At 54.7% G+C, this 19,501-nt stretch overlaps 2 long non-coding RNA genes across 2 annotated transcripts; one reads left to right on the plus strand and one right to left on the minus strand.

The window, feature by feature from the left end:
- Positions 1–402: 402 nt before the first annotated feature.
- On the plus strand, positions 403–6,300 carry LOC144376534 (uncharacterized). The gene is made up of 2 exons (XR_013437113.1): positions 403–2,999; positions 3,885–6,300. It is a non-coding gene; the product is annotated as an uncharacterized LOC144376534 (long non-coding RNA).
- LOC120890413 (uncharacterized) lies at positions 5,548–19,489 on the minus strand. Its single transcript, XR_013437112.1, has 3 exons — positions 17,332–19,489; positions 13,789–14,559; positions 5,548–11,136 (listed from the first exon to the last, which is right to left on the minus strand). It is a non-coding gene; the product is annotated as an uncharacterized LOC120890413 (long non-coding RNA).
- Between the last annotated feature and the right edge of the window lie 12 nt (positions 19,490–19,501).

Consider the following 19,501-nt stretch of genomic DNA (forward strand, 5'->3'; position numbering starts at 1 on the left):
CGGGGCAAACCCTGAGGATCATGACTCCTGGAGTATATGGAAAGAGTTCACTTGCCAGGCTGTCTTCCAGAGAGTTGGTGCCCTTCTGCATCCCACCAGCGATACATGAGCGCCTGTTGTTGCCCGTCCCCCAGCATCTGGAGCTGCCCAGGGGCAGGTCTTCACCAGGGGTGTGGGGGTCGGAATTGGCTGTCGACCTGCCATTGCTGTCCACTTGCCATTGCTGTCCCACCTCCCTCCCTCCCTCCCCCTCTCTTTTCTCTGTCTGGAGAAAAGGAACCCAGGGCCTTGCGCACGCTGGGCGAGGGCTTCCTGGTGGGCATTGGCGGCCTTGGCTCTCCTCCGAGCACCCTGGGGTGCCTCCCATGAGTGTAGATTCGCTCCTTTTCAGGCATCTGAAGAACCCGCTACTTCTCCTTCTCATTTCTTCGGGGACCCGCTGGCCGCCCAGGGGTTGGCTCCCTTCTGCTGGTGACGCCAGGTCTGGTTCCTGGCTCCCCACAGAGGCCACTCTGCCCCTGCGTCCGTGGCCTAGTCTCCTGGTCACACACCCAGGAGCCTGTGCCGCAGTGACACTGAACAGCCAGCTGAGGGTCCTCAGCAGCCGCCCCGCGAAAAGCCACCCACTGCCAGTGGCGTCCGAGTCCAGGCCGGGGAGGACAGGCGAGGGGTGGGCGTTTCAGAGCGCCAGCCAGGTCGACCCCACTGTCGGCAGACGGGGCCTCTGGGGGCTGGCCCCTCCTGCCCCTCCAGGGGTCATTGGCTGCTTCCCAGGGCCTCTGGGGAGGCGGCAGGAATCGGGCTGAATAGCTGCGAGGCTCTGATCCTTCCAGCTCATCTGCTCTTCCTGAATGAACGCTCCACGGCCGTCGGAAGCCCTGGGCTGATTTCCAGAATTCTGGGAAAGCTGATCTTCGGGCTTTTTTTCAGTGCTGGGGATTGAATCCAGGGCGCTCTGCCCTGGGCCACATCGTCACCCTTTCATTTTTCATTTTGACTTCTGACCTCTGGCCTCTAGAACACCTTCCCACCCGAGGCCACCTGGACTGTGACAATTCCTTGGAGCAGCTCTGGGACACTTATCAGCTTTCAGGGACAGTGCTCTTGAGACCGTGGTCAGTTGTCACAGCAGAGGGAGCAGAGCACTTGAGGGCCAGGTTGGGCATCAGCCCCCGGCATGGCCATGTCACTTCTGTGTGGATCTCAGGCCCGTGTGTAGGCCCAAGCCCTAGCCACCCAGGAAGCACACTGCCACCACGTGTGCCGCAGGGAGCACGAGGCGTGTGGGGAGAGGACCCTCTCTGGTGGCCAGGCCGTGTGAAGGTCCAGGACACTGGGGCCAGCAGCTCAGCCATCTCTCTTACCTTTACTCAAACCTCCTACCCACCTAGTCCGTTCAATCTTAAATTTTAGATTGATGAGCTTTTAAAGTGTTAGCTTTTCCCTAAAGAATAACATCCATAAAACAATGGCAGCTATTTATACTTGTTCTGATCAGCAGAGAACGAGCCCATGGCCTCTGGGGGCACTGGCCGCCCTGCGAGTTCCTGTTTGTCTGCGGCGGGCCCCTGGGAGACGTGCCGCGGAGGAGCAGAGGCAGCTGAGCCGCAGGGCTCCGTGGGCTCCGTGGGCTCCCCGACTCAGAGGCGTCTGCCCTCAGCAGCCGGCGATGACGATGATGATGATGGCAACGCCTGCTGCTAGGCAGCCGCACTCCCAGGCTGCGGCGCCTGGCCCCAGCTCCGTCTGCTCGCTGCTCGAGAGCCAGTACTCCAGAGACCAGAGTAGGTAGGAGAACTGATGCCCGAGAAGTTGGAAGAGGAGGAGACACTGTCCCCCAAACAAAGGCCGTCTCGGGGAGCTGACCCTACAGGGCTTTGGCCACTGCGGAGGGGCAGGTGCAGCAGGCAGGGGGGCTGCGTGCTGAGGGTCTTCCCTCTGAGGCTCTCGTTTTCTCTTCTGCTGGAGTATCCTGGAGATGAGAACTGACTCTTTCCTCCTGGGCTAGTCCCTGTAGTTGTGGAGATGAACATATTATTTCCCTGCAAGTTAAACACTACTTCCCTTTTATTAAAGTCCTTGGCCCCCCGTTGCTCTTACCTGAAGACCTCAGGTGGCTTGGGCTCCGGGAGCCTGGAGAAGATCCCTGATGAGGACTGAGGGTCTGGGTCATCTGGCTCCTCTCCTGCGGTGGTCACTGTGGCAGGGACTCCACGTGTAGGACTAGAATCCACAAAGCTGGCCAACCGTAAGATGCAAGAAGACTGACGGGGCCGTTGGTGAAATGGAGCTTATTTGGAAGCAGTGGTACAAGAGGCCTGGCCATCATCGCTGCCATATCTGGGTTCCCAGGGAGCGCCCTCCTGGTCCCGGGCAGGGTCTGTCCCCAGTGCAGCCCCAGGAGTGCTGTGCCACAGGCCTGGGCTGCTGCATCTGCTGACCTTGAGTTTGATGATGGTGGGTTGGGAAGTAGTGGCTCCCAGTGGGCAGAGGCCCTTGTCCATGGGAGGCCCCAGGGAGGCGCACCTGCGGGACAGGGGTGGGCAGGAAGACCCCAAGAGCCCTGGTAGGGAGGGCCGGCAGGGGAAGGGGAGCCAGGGCCCCTGTGGAAAGCTCACTTTTAGGAAAGCACATTGGAGAGGGTCCTGTGAGACAGCTACCTGGGGCTGGTCAGCAGGGTAGATGGGGGCAGGGGAGAACTGCTTCAGGACTGCGGAGGCTGAATGGGTCATCCACGAGTTCACTGAATGGGTCATCCACCAGCGTCGCCAGCCCCCCCTGCGCTCCCCTCTGTAGGTGAGCACTCACGCTGGGGTCGGCCAGCCCTCTGCACACCTTCAATCCCAAAATGCCTTTAACCTCCAGCCTGGGCCAAGCGGGATCCGAGGGACCTGGGTACCGGTTCCTTCCCTGCCGCATGCCTCCCGACTCCAGCCTTGAAGTGCAGGACCTTGAGGGCGGCAAACCTGAAGCAGATGGCCAGTTTTATTTAGCTGGGGGTGAGTTGCCACATGAATGTTGGGAGAGACCCCGCCATTCAAGCCCTAGCCCTGGGGTTAGGATTTAATGGTGCCCCCATCACTAGGTTGAAGCCCTGACCCCCAGGGTCAGAGGGCGACCTTATTGGAGACAAGGGTTGTCGGAGCTGCCCTGGAGCAGCCTTTAGTCTGAAGCAAGGGGTTCTGAACAATTATTCATTCTGCAGTGACTTGGGCGTTACCCCTGCTCAGATAATGAGGGGTGGTTCCAGGAGTAGGCTCACCTGCAGGGTTGAGCCAACTCACCTGTTCCTCTGTGATCCTACCCCTTTGCCCTTTCTGGGGGTAGCATCTTCCATGGAAACTCCCCTTGTGTGTCCCCAATATAAGACTAAAGAATTCCCGTAGAAAAGATGGAGGAACGAGATGGACATCTTTTCCCTAAGTACGTGAATGAAGACACAGATGATGTGAATATACTCTATACACAACCAGAGATATGAAAAATGGGCTCTCTAGTGTAATATGAATTGTGATGCATTCTGCTGTCAGACATAACAAATTAGAATAGAAAAATAAAATTTAAAAAAAGAATAAAGGATTCCAGTGGCGCTTTCTCTTTCTGTGGGCCCTTAAGTTTGGAGAGATGCCCCTGGATTTTGAAAAGGTACTTCTGTGAGTTTGTGTGCTTTCTCCGCCATTTTCTTAAGTTATTGGAATAGTCAGATTTTGTGAACCCAGCATAGGTGGCCAGCTAGGATAGATGGTGATAAATGGAGGCCCCACTGGGGCTGTTTTAAGGTAGCTGATAAAATATATACGGTTAGAGTGTAGCCCTCTCCCATAAGCAGGCTCTTTATGACTTATTGTGGAACTAATGTGGATTTGTGTTTTGCGATGTTCTAGATGAGAAGCTTTGAATTCATGAACTGGAAAGTGATGGGCGAGGATGAAGGGAGAGTGGAAAGACTGCCTTATTTGTGGGCCATTAAAATTCCAGAAGTTCTCTGCTTCTAAAAAAGTAAAGTATCTTTAAATTTTAAAAATTTGATTCTTACTTTCTAGAATTACTTGGATAATCTGAATTGGGCAAATAAATCGGCTAAGCCTCTTTCTGCATCCTTACCAAGAATTGAAATCCAGTGAGCTGTAACTCAGCTGCACACACACACACACACACACACACACACACACACACACACCCGCAGGGCTCTAGCCTGCCACTGGCAATGCTTTTAACCTGTAGATAGCCTGGCCTGGGTACCCACGCATGCCCACTGGCACCAGCATCTGCCACTGGAACCCACTTCTGAGTTGGGGGGCCTTGGGGTACCTATGCTGTGAAGGGAGAGTGCAGAGAGGGAGGCCCAGCTGCGGCAGCGCAAGCAGGACAGCCGCCCACTTATGGGTCCAGAGTCCTAGGGGCCATGGAAGCACCTGGAAGCACCCAGTGGCACTGCCCTGCAGGGATTCTGAGCGGGAACAGATCAGCCAAGATCCGGACATCCCGTGGCCGCAGGAAACCCGGCAAAACACCTGCCTGCCATAGTTCTGCAAAAGGACCTCGCAGCTCGGGAAGAGTGGACAAATCGGACAGAATGGGACCAACTGGAAAGCCCTGGGGTCGCTTGACTTTCCAGGGCGCAGGGCAAGGGCGAAGGTGCAGGGTGAGCCCAAGCGGCAGCAAACATGCTCACCTTACACCCCCTGGCCAGAAGGCCGGGGGAAACATGGGGCCCATGACCCCAGGGGACATGGACACAAGTCGCTAGGCAAAAGCCCTGCTCCAGCACAGGCACAGACGATGGCCGAGTGTGGAGCTGGCCTTGGCTGAACCGTGTGTCCACTGGGGGCAGGCCCCAGCCCAGGGACAGGTGCGGGCATGGGTGAGGGCACGGGGCCTGGCATGGGTGGTGACCAGACACTGGGTCAGTGTGGTGCTGGGGACTTTCGCTGCAGGAATCAGGTGTGGCCATGGGACAGGCAAAGAAGCAGACAGCAAAAGGCGGCCTCAGCAGTGTGCAGATACCCAGGGTTACCACGACAACCACAGCTTGCCTCGAGGCGCAGCCTGCGGGCCAACAGCAGCCGCAGAGACCCTCCCAGCTCCACAGGAAGGGGTTCAGCCAGACCTGCTGGTAACAGGAGCCACACGCAGACCTCGGCTGGACTTTGGACTATGGAGAACCAGAAGAGTTCTCCAGCCCCCGCTGGGACAAAATGGCCACAGAGCCCCACTGCCCACACTGTCCCGGGCTTCCCATTGGTCCTCCCACTGCCGCTCACCCAGGGCTTTGGTCCCATCTCCCAGCACTAACCTGCACTTCCTGCTTCACACCTCTGCTCCCCAGGGCCTGCCTTACTTCAGGTGCCACTGTGAATACTGAGGAAAGTGGCTTTCTCAGGCACAATCTGATTTCCCAGGCTCCTACGGTGCTGCCCTAATCCTAACGTGTTCTCAAAGCTAAATAATCTGATTTTTATCCCTCAACAGTTTCCCTTAGAATTTCTTTAGGGCTGTATTATTAGGGAAAATGGCAGAGACAATGTCACATTTATGAGTGAGGCATAGGTTTGCTTGTGTTTTATTTTTGAGGATTATAAGAGTACATTTGATCACCACGAGATAATTAAAGGCAGGCAATCTGAGAAGATTTTTTTCACAACCTTTCATGACAATCAAATGACCGTATTCTTCTTGGTTTCTAACTATGTAAATACAGAATATAGACGGATATGCACACAGAAATTTTGTGATGTCACGTAGAGATAAGGGTGCACCCCTAGTTAGAAGTAAATTAAAAGGGATCCAAATATTATAAGAACCATATGGTTTCATAAGATAATTGTAAGCTATGTCTTGATTCTTAATGCATATTTTTCCAGGTATTTTGATAATCTATTGACATTAATTCATAAAATAATTAACATATATGTCTAATTGTTTGATTAATATGTATCTATTTGCTTCTAATCATTTTCCTTCAACAGAAAACACATGATTTATATTTCTTATACATGCATTTATCTGATGCGCTGCCTTTTTTTTTTTTGTTTTAGTTTTTGGTGGACACAATATCTTTATTTTATTTTTATGTGGTGCTGAGGATTGAACCCAGCGCCCCATGTATACCAGGTGAGCGCGCTATCGCTTGAGCCACATCCCCAGCCCTCTGCCTTTTATAGTTAAAAATATTCAAGATAAATTTATTTTTCTATAAAAATTTGCTTTCAGAGATAATACAACTATCAAGTAATCTCTAATTCTCAAATTATTGTACAAATTTTTATAAGATGATAAACATGATTTTGTCAACAGAAATGTCCACGGGCTTTAACTATATTTTCATTGAGATATTTCTTCTTATCAAGGTTCAATCATTTGTTTAGATTCTAAGATTTATAGAAATTGTTCCAAAGTGTAATCAAAAGAAAAAATTCTAGAAAAGAAAAAGAAGATACTTCCACAGAGAGGAAATACACAGTGGAGAACCTAAGGAGAAGAAAGAGATCCTCTTTGGGTAAACAGATTCTTTGTAGTCTAGATTTTTATGATAAAAGAATTTTCCTAAATAAGCAAATCCTTATATCATTATCTAGACCAATGATAGAGAAAGCTAACACAATTGAAAACAGATTCATATAGAAGTGGACTGACTGTGATGATTTGAACTGATCAATTCTAGGATATTTCGGGCTTTCCCCCCTGATTTTATTATACTAATATGAACCAAGATTTTGTCCATATTTTGACTGATAATGACCTATTATTAAAATGTTAAGTTTCCATTAAGTAAGGTCTTTATTTGCATAGTGGTTCTTAATGTCTAAGTCAAGGATTAATTTTAGTGTAGAAATTCACATCCTTGATTGTGCAATAAATATTTTAAAATGCTGGCTTAAATTCCAGTTTTGATTCTCAGATATTACTTCTGTTTGTTGGATGTTTGTGGGATCTGGGAGAGCATTTTATTAGAACTGGAGCTCTCCAAATTAAGGTAATACATTAGTTTTGAGCAATAAAAGTTACAAACTTTGTGGGAGATTCATTATATAAATTCTCTGACTGGACCTATAATTCATGAAACAGTGTAAGACTTGTATATTCCTCCCTACACTGGGAAATGACCTTAATCATGTTTTCTAAAAGACAATTAAGAGGTACCTATTTAAAGGATAATATTCTGAGGTATAGGCATATTTTTGAGACCTTCTCTCAGGAGAAGATTGAGGGTTCTTTTTAAATTTATCCATTTACACATAATATCAAAATAAATCACTAGTCTATACACTTAAAATTGCAATGATTAATAAAAGATGTCCCATTTTCTTATCCAGTTTCAATTACTGTTAAGAGAAAACCTTACAAAATGGCCACTGGGAACTTAGATCAGAGGGGACCTCTCAAAACTAGTATGAACCAGAACAAATTCGGGGAGATTTTCGAGAGATCCAGATTCATGTATTGTAATATTTCAAAATTTATGCCAATGTCTAACCTTATCTAGAGAAATACTTAGCTAAACTTTAAAATAGAAGGCTGTCTTTAAACAGTTTTAAAGGAGATTTCTTAACCGTGTCCCAGTGACACAGAATAGGGACAATTCTGACAGTTTGTCTGGAGCACAGACAGTTCCCCAGGACAAATTGGTATCCAACAGATAAAGAACGATTTTAGTAAGCCTTTAGAAAAATCCTACTATTTTCATAGAGAGACTTAAAAAGACAGTAGAGCACTTTAAACTTACAGGGGCCACCCGTTTTCTAAAGATGAGTTTATTATCCAGTTTGCCCTAGATAGTGCAAGGGATTTACAAAGGTCAGCGTAATTCTAGCAAAGTTGAGATGTTACATCAGAGCTAAATGGGGCCCAAATGAAGGAAAAGAAAGTTAAAGATACAGACAGAAAGAGATAAAATGCTAATCTTACCACAAGAAAAACAAGCTTCCTAGTTAAAGATTTTACTCCTCTTCTAAGTTATAAACAGATTTTTGGAAGCCTTTAAACTTTAAAACAGGGCCTTACTTGGAGCCCCTGTCAACAGTTTATCACTGAAAGAAATAACTCTGGAAATAGTTATCCTTAAAATATTAGACTGCCATAAATAAATCAGCTCAATAGCCCATAACATACTTCAATAAAAACATGTAACATGATAGACCTCTTCTCAACCTCAATAATATGAGACAATGCCTACCTACATCGATATTTTTGAAGTTGATAAAACCATAAATCATACATAATTATTAGAGCTAATTTTACTACATTAAAGAAAGTTATTAAGGACTCTCATAGAACTTTTTAAACCCCTCAAAATATCATTGCTAGCTCAATGTCATAAAAAATCTGAAATTAGATCACTGTCTTACGCCACACTGTTAACTTGTTCTTACCCGTAATATTCGAGGTACTAACTCCCCCTACTTAGGTTGACACGCAGTTTGATGACAATGACAGTTTTTCTGTTCATTTTCTTTTTTACCATTTTCGTTAGTGGTAAAAAAGAAAATATCTTTCCTATGCTTCTGCAGGCGCCTGCGAGCTGCTTGGTAGAGGAAGGGACAGGACAGAAATCTTCCCGTCCTTCTCTCACAGGACCCTGCAGCCCAGCTGGGAGGGCCATTTTTATTTGTTTTTAAGGTAGAGCCTTTATCGCAGTTCCTCAAACCTGAGCTGCCCGGAACTCCTGCAGGGCCCGCTGGAAGGCAGGCCGCTGGGTCCTCCCCGGGTCTCCGCTCTGGCAGGCCTGGGGTGGACAGGTCATTTGCATGGATCCTGCCCAGGTCTTGCTCTTGGGCCTGGCTGGAGCTACCTTCAGAACCAATGCTTTGTAGAGTCAAACAGGCTAATTCTTTAAATCACGGATGTAGCCCCTGACCTTCCATGTTGAAGCAGGAGGAACAGCAGCCGGAGGCCCTCCCCACCACAGCGTCACCAGCCCCTGGGTCCCATGGAGCGCTTCCTCCGCACAGGAAGACCCTAGATCCTCACAGAAATGCTCAAGCTCAGCAGTGTTCTTAGCCCCATTTAAAACGAGAAAACCCAGACACACACCGAGTAAGACATCTGCCCCAAGACACGGCCAAGACACGGCTGTCCATCACAACCCAGATGCAGACCTGGGCCTGGGCCAGGCAGGGTGGCCACGGGCTGCAGAAGGTCTTGGGCACCCTCATGCTCTGGCTGGAGGCAGGAGAAGACATTGCAGAGGGGCAGGCAAAGAGCCTGCGTGGGCTCCTGAGAAGGGCCATTGTCACCCTGGGGATCAGCAGGAAGACTGAAGAAGGCAGTTTACTCATTTCGGACACCAACAGAAATTCAGTCTGGCATAATAGTGTCGATTATCTTAGTAGATGATTATTTGCAATTAGCATTTTAATCTGTATAAGAAGATTGCTTTTGAATGGCTTGACAACAATTCTCAAGGGTTTCAAACATCCTGACCCTTTTACATACTCCGCTAATTTGCAGAAAGTGTAACCACACCCCCCAAAAAGTGTGCAAGAGGCCCACTAGCAAAGACTACAGCATTGCAAACACAGTAACTTGATTATTGGCATTTGGCTGTAATTTTGAACACACAAAGGCCAAGTTGAGTTGGGGAGAGCACTGTGGGGTCAGTTCCTAGCCCTAAGTCAGAGTGAGGATCACAAAGGCCGGGTGCTGGGAACGCAGGCCCTAGCTGGAGTCCGCCATCCAGAACAGGCCTGGGGACACAGGTGGGCTGGAGAGCAGGCGGGTTTTGCCTGGAGTGCTGTGGCTCAGTGTGGCCCTCACAGGTGCCCAGGGAGGAAAGCACCTGCCACTCAAACCCACGTAGTGAGCACAGGCCGCCTGTGGTGCCAGTGGGCAGGCCTCCCCCAGTGAGGAAAGGCAGGCTGCTGAGCTGGGAGGGCTGGACGTGTGCATCTGACCAAGACCCTCAGCGGGGCTGAAAGCACAGTCGCTGTCTCGCTGCAGGAGGCTGGAAGACAGAGCTCAGGGTGCGGGGGGGCAGGTTCCTCCAGAGCCCTCTTGACTTGCAGACGAGGATTCTCCCTGGGTCCTCCACCAAGGCCAGCCTCACCCTGCGGATGGGACCTCAGCAGCCTCACAGGCCCCAGGGGGCTGTGGTGTGGGGAATGGAGTGGTCCCTGCAGAACTTCACGTTGGAAGGCTCAGCGCGGACGGGAAGGAGCAGGAGGCCCAAGGAGTCAGGAAGCGAGGGGCGGCCCAGGAAGGGGCAGCAGGCCTGGGAGAGGACACTTCCCGAGGACACTGTCTGAAGCAGAGTCCAGGGGCACCTCAGCCCCTGTGGCTGCATTCGGGCGGCTTCCTGGTCGTCCCAGGAAGTGAAGTCGCCCTGGCCCAGGGCCGGTCAGCATGGGGGCCCTTCTGAAGCCCCAGGGGTTCAGGGCTCAGCTGGCCTCTCCTCAGGGCCACTGCAGAGGTCTGAGCTGGAGCCTGGGGTGGTGCCTGGCCGTCAGCTCTGGTCCTTGTTGACCGAGAGGCAGGGTGGCCTGCGTCTGTGGGCTCCCCCTGGGACACAGCTTGGCCACGAGGACCTGCTCCGAAGCCTGTCCTGCCCTGGCCTCACGGCCTGGTCCCACCTCTGCTGTCCTTTCCAGCCCAGCACAGCCATCTGGTAGGTCCCTGGCCACCCTCCAAGGCTCCGTTATGTCTCTTCCACAGGGAGAGACTGTGCCCGTGGGTGGGTCTCCATCTTTCCCTGCCCGCTCTCACTGCCTCGGGCCCTCCTTTGGGACACTGTCTCTGGTTGCCCATGGTGCATGTGCCTGAAGGACCAGCCCTCAGAGGGCCAGGCGCCATGCTGAACCCCTACCCGGGTTCCAGCTTGGAGCAGGGCGGTCGGCCCTGGTCCTTAACTTGGCTCTGTCCCCCGCAGGGTACTGTCTCCAAAGGCAGGAGAGCAGGGTGGCAGGGGCGGGGCACTACGGGGCTGAAGGAGCCTCAGGCCCAGCTGCACACAAAGCCAACGAAGCCCACCCGGGGCCTGCGATTTATCCTCTCTGACGCAAAACCACAAAGGCACCGTGGCTCAGCGAGGTCTGGGATCCCGCAGTCTGTCCTCGATGTCCTCTGCCAACGAGGTGCTCCCCGCACACCTGGGCTTGCCTCCTGTTGGATCCGGACCAGGCAGAGCGAGCCTCACCTCCGCTGCAGAGTGACAAAGGGGTAGGGCTCAGGGTGACACGGTGGGCTCTCAGGGACAGATGAGACCCCACTGGAGGGAGACCGGTCTGTGAGCCCAACCAGCCAAGCTTGTCCCCTCTTCGTCCCCCAGGCCAGCCCAGGCTTCCTCCCAGGGCGGCCACAGGTTCCCAGGAGCACAGGCCCCAGCACACACTCTAAGGTCACTGCTGTGGTTCTCAGCGTGGACATCCCTGAACACACCCAGCGCAGCGCCGCCCTGTCCTCCCTCCCTCCCCCTCCTCCCCCTCCTCCCTTCTACTCCTCCTCCCTCCTCCTCCTCCTCCCTCCTCCTCCTCCCTCTCTCCCTCCTCCTCCTCCCTCCCTCCCTCCTCCTCCCTCCCTCCCTCCTCCTCCTCCCTCCTTCCTCCTCCTCTTCCCTTCCTCCTTCCTCCTCCTCCTCCCTCCCTCCCTTCTCCTCCTCCCTCCCTCCCTCCTCCTCCTCCTCCTCCCTCCCTCCCTCCTCCTCCTCCCTCCCTCCTCCTCCTCCCTCCCTCCTCCTCCTCCTCCCTCCCTCCCTCCTCCTCCTCCCCCCTCCTCCCTCCTCCTCCTCCTCCCTCCCTCCTCCTCCTCCCTCCCTCCTCCTCCTCCTCCTCCCTCCTTCCTCCTCCTCTTCCCTTCCTCCTTCCTCCTCCCTCCATTCCCTCCTTCCCTCCTATCTCTCTCCCTCCCTTCTCTCCTTCCTCGCTCCCTTCCCTCCTTCCCTCCTATCTCTCCCTCCCTTCCCTCCTTCCTCCCTCCCTTCCCTACTTCCTTCCTCCCTCCCTTCCCTCCTTCCTCTCTCCCTCCCCCTCCCTCCCTCCCTCCCATCTCCCTCCCTCCCTTCCCTTCCTTCCTTCCTCCTTCCTTCCTTCCTTCCTCCCTCCTTTCCCTCCTTCCTTCCTTCTCTCCTTCCTTCCTCCTCCCTCCCTTCCCTCCTTTCCCTCCCTTCCCTCCTTCCTCCCTCCCTCCCTCCCTCCTTTCCCTCCTTCCTTCCTTCTCTCCTTCCTTTTTCCTCCCTCCCTCCCTTCCTTCTCTCTTCCCCTCCTTCCTTCCTCACCTCCTTCCTTCTCTCCTTTCCTTCCTCCTTCCATTTTTCCTGTGTTGGGCATTGAACCCAGGGGCATTGACCATGGAACTACCTCCCTACCTTGTTAATTTTTTTTTAAATTTTGAGGCAGGATCTGGCCAAGTTGCTGAGGCTGGCCTTGAACTTGGGATCCTCCTGCCTCAGCCTCCTGAGTTGCTGAGATCACAGGTGTGCACCACCAAGCCTGGCTCTTTTTCACCATTTTGAATGGTATCATTGGCCAAAGCAAATCGTGCATCACAGGAGCAGCCCAGGCCCCAGGTGAAGGGGAGGATTCCCCCACGCCCACTCTGTGGAAGGAGCTGAATCTCCCAGGGTGATGGCCATGGTGGGAAGGAGCTCCCCAGAAGGACCGTGGAGCTGATGCCGTGTAGACATGTGCACGGGTGTCTCTACCTCATGGCTTCGGGATGGAGGGCCACAGGCCCTGGGAACGGCAGGCATAGGAAGGCTTTGGTGCAAGGGTTTCAGCCAGAGAGGGGACAGGCCCCCAGGCAGGTCCAGCATCCAGGAAGGTGGAGGCAGGATGTGGGGCACAGCAGTGGGAAGGGTACACCAGCCTGCAGGGAAGCAGACCCCCACAGGCACTCGGCGCTCACTGGCCAGGCTTCAAGAGGGCAAGCCCTGCAGCTGCCCAGCTGTGCTCTGGGCAGGAGGCGGGAGCAGGCGCTCGCAGTGCGGATCCAGCAAGGTCATGGGCAGCATCAGCTGGGAGCCGCGGGTCGCATGGCACTGGCCTCTGCAGCAGGGCCACTCTTGCAAATCCAAACCTAGTCTCCTCTGGTGCATTTAGAAACGTCACAGCCTCCCGGTCACACAGGCTGGGAACTAGGGTTTGTTGACTGCACTGAGGAGCGGCTGCTCTCAGCAGGCCACTGCCAGGTGACCAAGCAGAGTTCAGGCCCAGATCCCAGCTCCTGGGGGTCCAGCTGTGCTGCACACTCAGTGGGCCCGTGCTGGACCTGGGGGGGGCTTCCTCTCTCCTTCCTCCTCCTCTTCCCTTCCTCCTTCCAGCACCGGCCACTCTCGGCCCACAGTGCCCACGGTGCACTGCCCTGGGTGGGGACAGCTGCTGCCCATTCAGACTCCCTTCCTGTCTCACTCAGCCTCACGACCTGAGAGCAGGGGGTCCAGTGCCTGTCCTTGGAGGCCAAGCCACTGCCAGGGAGGCAGACTGTGAGGTTGAGACTGGCCGCTGAGGGAGCGGGCTGTGCAGGAGCCAGAGGGTGCAGTCCCCAGGAAGAGGGACCCAGACAGGACGGGCACACACTTGCTCAGGTGTCCCTCTTGCCCACAGACTCAGCCTCACCTGAACTTTGAGACGGTGCAGGCCAACCTCTCTGCGGCAGGGGCTTCTACCTCTGACCACTCCCCAGCCCAGGCCTTTCCCCTCAGACTGGGAGCCAGTCTTCCCTGGCCAGCCTTTAGCTGGGCACAGCAGGAGGTGGGCCTTCCTTTCTGTTTTTACTCAAATTATTTACCAGGGACTGAATAAAGACACTTCATGGCTGAAGGGACATTTTCCAGCTGTGTGACCTCAGGCAAGTTACCTAGCTTCTCTGTGCATCCTCAGTTGAAAACCAGGAAGAATAACCATCCCTCCCTGAGCGCTGGAAGATCATGTGAAAAGCACTTAGCATGGTGCTGTGCGTGCAGTACATGCAGCACAGGCCAACTGCTGTCACGCCATCATCACTGCCTGTCCTGATGTGGTCGCTCAGGTTCATAGGGCAGGGCTCTTTCTGAAGAAGGCATGGACAGAGGCAGAGCAGGCCTGACCCTCGGCTTCTCTCCCTCCAGATCCGAAGTTCCTTTAGGTTCTGTCCCCAGGAGGTGGCAGGAGCTGTAAGTCCCAGCTGCAGGGGAGGCAGGGACAGTGGTAACCAGGCGAGCCTGTGGCTGACCCGGCCCATGGCGTCTCCCTTGTCCACGGGAGCTTACAGCAGCCCGGCTCCCGCGCCGCATCGCTGTATTTACCTTAAGGAGCCTTTGGCATTACATAACCCCCGTGGTCCCCGCAGAGACAGGACGTGCACCACAGTGAGCCTGTGGGGCCGTGGGGCTCCGCCAAGCTGGTGTGTCCTGACCCCGGGATCTCGGCATGTGGCTGGACACGGAGGCAGGGCCTTTGCAGGGTGATTAAGTTAAAGTGAGGTCATCAGGGTGGCCCTGATCCAGCAGACTGGTGTCCTTATAAGAAGATTAGGCGGGTACAGTAGCACACGCCTGGTCCCAGCTGCTTGGGAGGCTGCGGCAGGAGGGTCACGAGTTCAAAGCCAGCTTCAGCAACCTGGCGAGGCCCGAAGCAACTTCGGGGGACCCTGTTTCAAAATAGAAAGTAAGTGCTGGGAGGTGGCTCAGGGGTTAAGCACCCTGGATCACACATGGAGAGACACCTGTATGAGCTCAGGAAAGATCCCCGCAGGGATCCGCCCGCAGTCACCTTGACCTCAGCCTGCCAGCCTCTGGGATGGAGAGGACACCAGCCTCTTGTGAAAGCCGGGCCTGTGTCCCTTCTCAGAGCAGCCCTGAAAAACTCACACACAGCACATAAACAAATTAAGAATCACCTGTCCCCAGGGGTGGGGCCTCCCGAGGTCTCCGCAGAAGCGGGAGTTTGTTTTGTCCTGGCAGCGCATGAAGAATGGGCCTCCGGGAGCCACACTCTGCCTAGGGGCTGGGCACAGCAGGGCCAGGACAGGACGCTCCCTCCCTGGAGGTGGGCTGCTACACAGAGGGGAGTATGGGTGAGGGCCCGGCAGACTGGTGGGTGGCTCTCTAGGAGGTGGCTCTGTGGATGAGAGACCTCGCGTGGACCTCCCAGGGTGAGTTCACCGCACACTCCCAGAGGCCTGGTGACCCTTGCCAGGCCCGCGCGTCGACCCCCTCTGATCAGACAGAAAACCTTGACTGAGGCCGGTCCACTTGGCTGGCCGGTGAGTGCCCTGTCCCGAGGGGCAGTGAAGGTACGTACTCCTCCCAGATTCTCTCGAGAGGCCCTGACGCTGCGTGGCCGCCTGGCCGTGCGTGTGGACGTGCAGACCAGCGCGGCCCTGGCTTTCCCGGGAGCTTGCTTCTATCCCCAAGGTGCAAAGTGCCTCTGTCTCCCATTTCCTGGGAGCTGGATGGTGCAGGGTCTGTGAATGGGTTGGGCTTCTCCTACGTGCATCAAAACATCAGTCTGAGCAGTGAATTTTTAGAAACACCTTGTCTATATTTTTAACCCCCAGAGAATACCGGAGAATATTTGTGTCAAAATAGTAATAAAGTTTCTCTTTTTAAACTTTTATTTCATTTTTGGTACTGGGGATTGGATCTAGGGGCACACTATCACTGAGCTACATCCCTGGCCTCACTACGTTGCCCAGGCTGGCCTTGAACTTGTGATCCTCCTCCCTCAGCCTCCTGCGTAGCAGGGATCACAGGTGAGTGCGGCCACACCTGGCTACAGTTGTGCTTGCTCACGCACGTCCAGGTGGGGTGGGGGCGGGAGGGAAGAGGGGAGGGTACCTGCGGCGGAGGCTGCCCAGGGAAGCCCCCGGGGCTCCTGCCTCCTGGGGAGCTGGGACTCCCTGGCTGCCCCTCAGGGGTGGTTGTGGGTCTTGGGTCCAGAAGGATGCAGCACATGGAAGCGCCCCTCCGCGTGCCCTGCCGGAGCAGCCTTCCCGGGGAGAAGGCTCGGGGTGCTGCGGCGGGGGCGGGGGCTCGGGGCAAAAGACACGGAGCGGAGCAGGGTTCGGGGGCACAGGGCCTGGGGTCTGGTGAGGCCTGCGAGAGACGAGGAGGGGAGGAGGGTCGGTCAGGCAGGTGGCGCCTCAGACCCGCGGTCCTGGGGAAGACCTCCGGGGTCCTGCCAAGGGAGCTCACCTGTCCCTGACGGGCCGGGGCAGCCCGGGGCAGCGCTGTGAGCCTGCAGCCTCATCCTGTCTTCTGGGCCCTGCCCCTTGGCCTGGCCTCTGCCCACTGGCCCCCTCTCTCCAGTCACCCTGGGCCCTGCTGGCGGGAGCTTCAGCGCTCACCTGCCCTGGCCTGTGCCCGTGGAGGTCGAGGCCCACAGCCTGGCAGCACCGCGGCGCTTTTCTGTTCTCCCGCTTCACCCTGGGAGGTGGAGCCTGGACTCGAACCTGGGGCTTTTCTGTTTGTCTGGGTCTGCTCTGGGTGGGAGTCTGGCTTCGTGCACAAGACGGTGGCCCTGGCCTCGGCCCACGTGGGTCACTCCTGTGTTCTCAACTGGCCGCTGGGTGTGGCTGGCCAAGGCCGTCTTGTCCCGCTGGGGGGTCCACACTGCACAGACGTTCTCAGAATCACTCCGTGAGCAAGGGCTTAGCTCGGGGTCTCCAAACTCTTTGCTGCAAAAAAGCTCCCACCTACAGCCTTTGCCTCTGTGCAGGTCTATGTTTAAAACAGTCTGTCTCCTGAAGGACCCTGTGGTCGCTTTCCCGACCCGAATTAATTGGAGAACCGATGTCTCTCCACTTGTGATGGGGTCCCCATGCTGGGGTTGCCCTGGGGCCATTGACCTGAGGCTTTCTCAACCCTGGACTTACCGGAAGGTCAAGGGCTCTCTGGGCCCTTCTGAGCTGGGAGCCTCCTCATTTCACAGAAAGGAGACTTGACCCTTGTGGGTCACTCCCTTGTGTGAGGTCTCAGGCCAGCACTGAGCCTTGGTGCTCAGTTCCCCAGCAGCAGCAGCTCCTGGGGGTCCTTACTGCGACTGGCCATGGCCTGTCCTCCCTCTGGACTCTCCAGGAGCCAGACCGTGGCACAAGCCCTTAGACAGGGCTTGATGGGAAACCTCTCCAGAGAGGCCACCTTGGAACTGGGAGACCACCCCAATTTGGCCTTGGGGTGTGGGTGTGGGGTTCCTCGCAGACTCAGTTTACTTGTCTGTGAAACGAAACACCAGAAAATCACCTTCTGAGAACTAGAGCCAAACTGAACAGGGAGGACTCAGGTGCTGTCCTCCTTCTTGCGCCTTGAGAAATCCCCTAGCTCACCTCCTGCCCCCCCCCATTTTAAACATGAGAATCTGGGGACCTGTCAGCAGCCTGCTCTGTCATTAACAGAGATGAAACACATTTGTCAGAACTTACGGAATAACAATAAACTTCCAGGGTCACCGCCTTCCCTGCGGGTCACCTGTGGGACAGGCAATCCCAGGTGCTCTCCAATATCTGTCACGCTGCAGTCACACGTGACGTTTCACACAGTTACAGATAGAGGTTTCAGAAAGGCTAGGACAGGGTCATGGCAGCCACAGGGGTCAGATGGCTGAGAGCCCAGGTCCCTGACCAGCCAGGAGCAGTTCAGGGGCAGAGCTGGGCAAGCATAGACCTTCTTCTAGACCAAGGTCCTGTCACACGGCAGTTTCACAGTGTCAGCTTGGAGTGGGACTTTCGGGCAGGAGAAATGGCACTCTGCTAAAGCCTGAGGACAGACTTTTGGAAGGTCATCACGGTGGTGGTTTTCCTGGGCAAGGCTCATGGTAGGGACCAGGTGAAGGGGTCAGGGTGACACCATGTCCAGTCTTAGGGGTCTCGAGTGACCCATCATTTGGTGTCTGCTGTGCCCCGTTGGCTCGTGGGCCTGCTCTGTGTAGAACCCGAGTTTCTCCCCTAACAGGAAGTGTCCATGAGCAGTGGGTGCACTGGGGACAGCCAGGCTGGGCGCTGGGGGACACCAAGGAGCAGCAGGCATTTCCTTACATGCACAGCAGGATTTCAGAAGCCTCCACCTTGCGTCCTTGCTGTGCCAAGTGGAATGCCCCATGCAGACACGTGCACACTCTCTGGGCAGGTGCATGACTGAGCAGAAGTCATGAGCTGAAGCACAGGCACCTGGTAGAGCCCATGGAGGTGTCCTCCACGCCCCCCTTCCAATGTGTATGTGTCCCACTGCAGCTTCCCAGGGGGAAAGTCTGCGCAGGTCTGAAGGACACACCTCCTAACCCAACAGAGATCCGATTACATCCAGGAGGGTTACTCCATCAACGCAAAGTGAAGGGGCATCAAATGTCAAAGTAATGAGATGCACTTTAACTAGTTTGAAAAAGTGACTGTAAAATGTTTCCTTAAGTCTAACATCACTCTCTGGTATATAATAAGAAGTTTACACCTGCCCATCAATTTTCCTCATGTTCATCCTTTCAGTAGCTTCCTGGACAGCGGCATAGACTGTTTTTTAACATAGTGGATCATTGTGTATCTGTTGCTCTTTTTATTTTTAATTCAGCAAACTTTGGAGATTATGTTGTATCAGTGCACACAGCATTACATTAAAATGTTCTAAGTTAAAGTATGAAGTGAACATTCTGGGGTTATTTAACCAGGTGCCCTTGGTTACTTCCAGGTGTTTTGTAATTACAGGTAACACTCCCAAGTCAGCACATCCTCCTAGTCAGCCTGCAGGTGCCTGTGGGAATTTATCCGAGGGCTGGATCACTTACCATGGAAGGCGGGGATCAGGGTTTTGAAATATTGAATTTCCATGAACCATGCAAACCACAGCTGCTTTTCCAGGAGGAGGGGAATTTTGAGTAGGACAGGTGACTCACTTTTTTCTACTCAGGTATTTTCTGAAAAAATTTGAAGAGGCTTAAAAGGAGGCTCAGCCGAACAGTACAAGCTCTAGGTGTCTTCAATCAGTTTGAAGCCGGTCCAAGCTCAGAAAATCCAGTGAGGACCTGGGCACTGAAGCAGGGCCGGGTCCACTCGGTAGAAGCGGAGCCAGGGGAGGGCAGATGGCCCTCTCCTTGGATGAGCCCTGCAGGCAGGTCCTGTCCTGGGCCCTGTGTGCCGCGGGCCTGAAGGGCTCCCTGGCCTGCTGGTAGGACCGTCCTGCCGGCCAGGTATCAGAGAAGGCAGGCGGCGGCTCCCCGGGCGCAGTCTTGGGCCAGGAGGGGACAGTGGTCAGTGACTGCGGCTTGGGGAGGGGGTGCTGTTCCGGAGGCCAGCTCTGGGGCGCCGGCCCTGGGAGTCAGGTATCGATACCATGTCGCCAGCCCGGGCCACAATAAATAAGTCAGAGAGCCGCACGTGGGTCTGGAAGGCGATCCCCGCCAGAGCCGCGCTCTGGACAGTCCCTGCCGCTCCTGGAGGCGACCCCGAGCGGGCGGGCGCGGCCCACGCCCCCAGGCCAGGGCGGCGGGGAGGCCAGGAGGCCGGAGGCCGGGGTCTGCGCGGCCTCGCCCGCCGCCTCGCGCCGCCCGCCCGTTGGCCCCGTATCCCCCGTGTCCCCCGCCCGCCGCGCGCCGGCGGAACTGTG

This window comes from Ictidomys tridecemlineatus, chromosome 3 (assembly GCF_052094955.1).
Source record: "Ictidomys tridecemlineatus isolate mIctTri1 chromosome 3, mIctTri1.hap1, whole genome shotgun sequence".
In the NCBI taxonomy this organism is placed as follows: Eukaryota; Metazoa; Chordata; class Mammalia; order Rodentia; family Sciuridae; genus Ictidomys; species Ictidomys tridecemlineatus.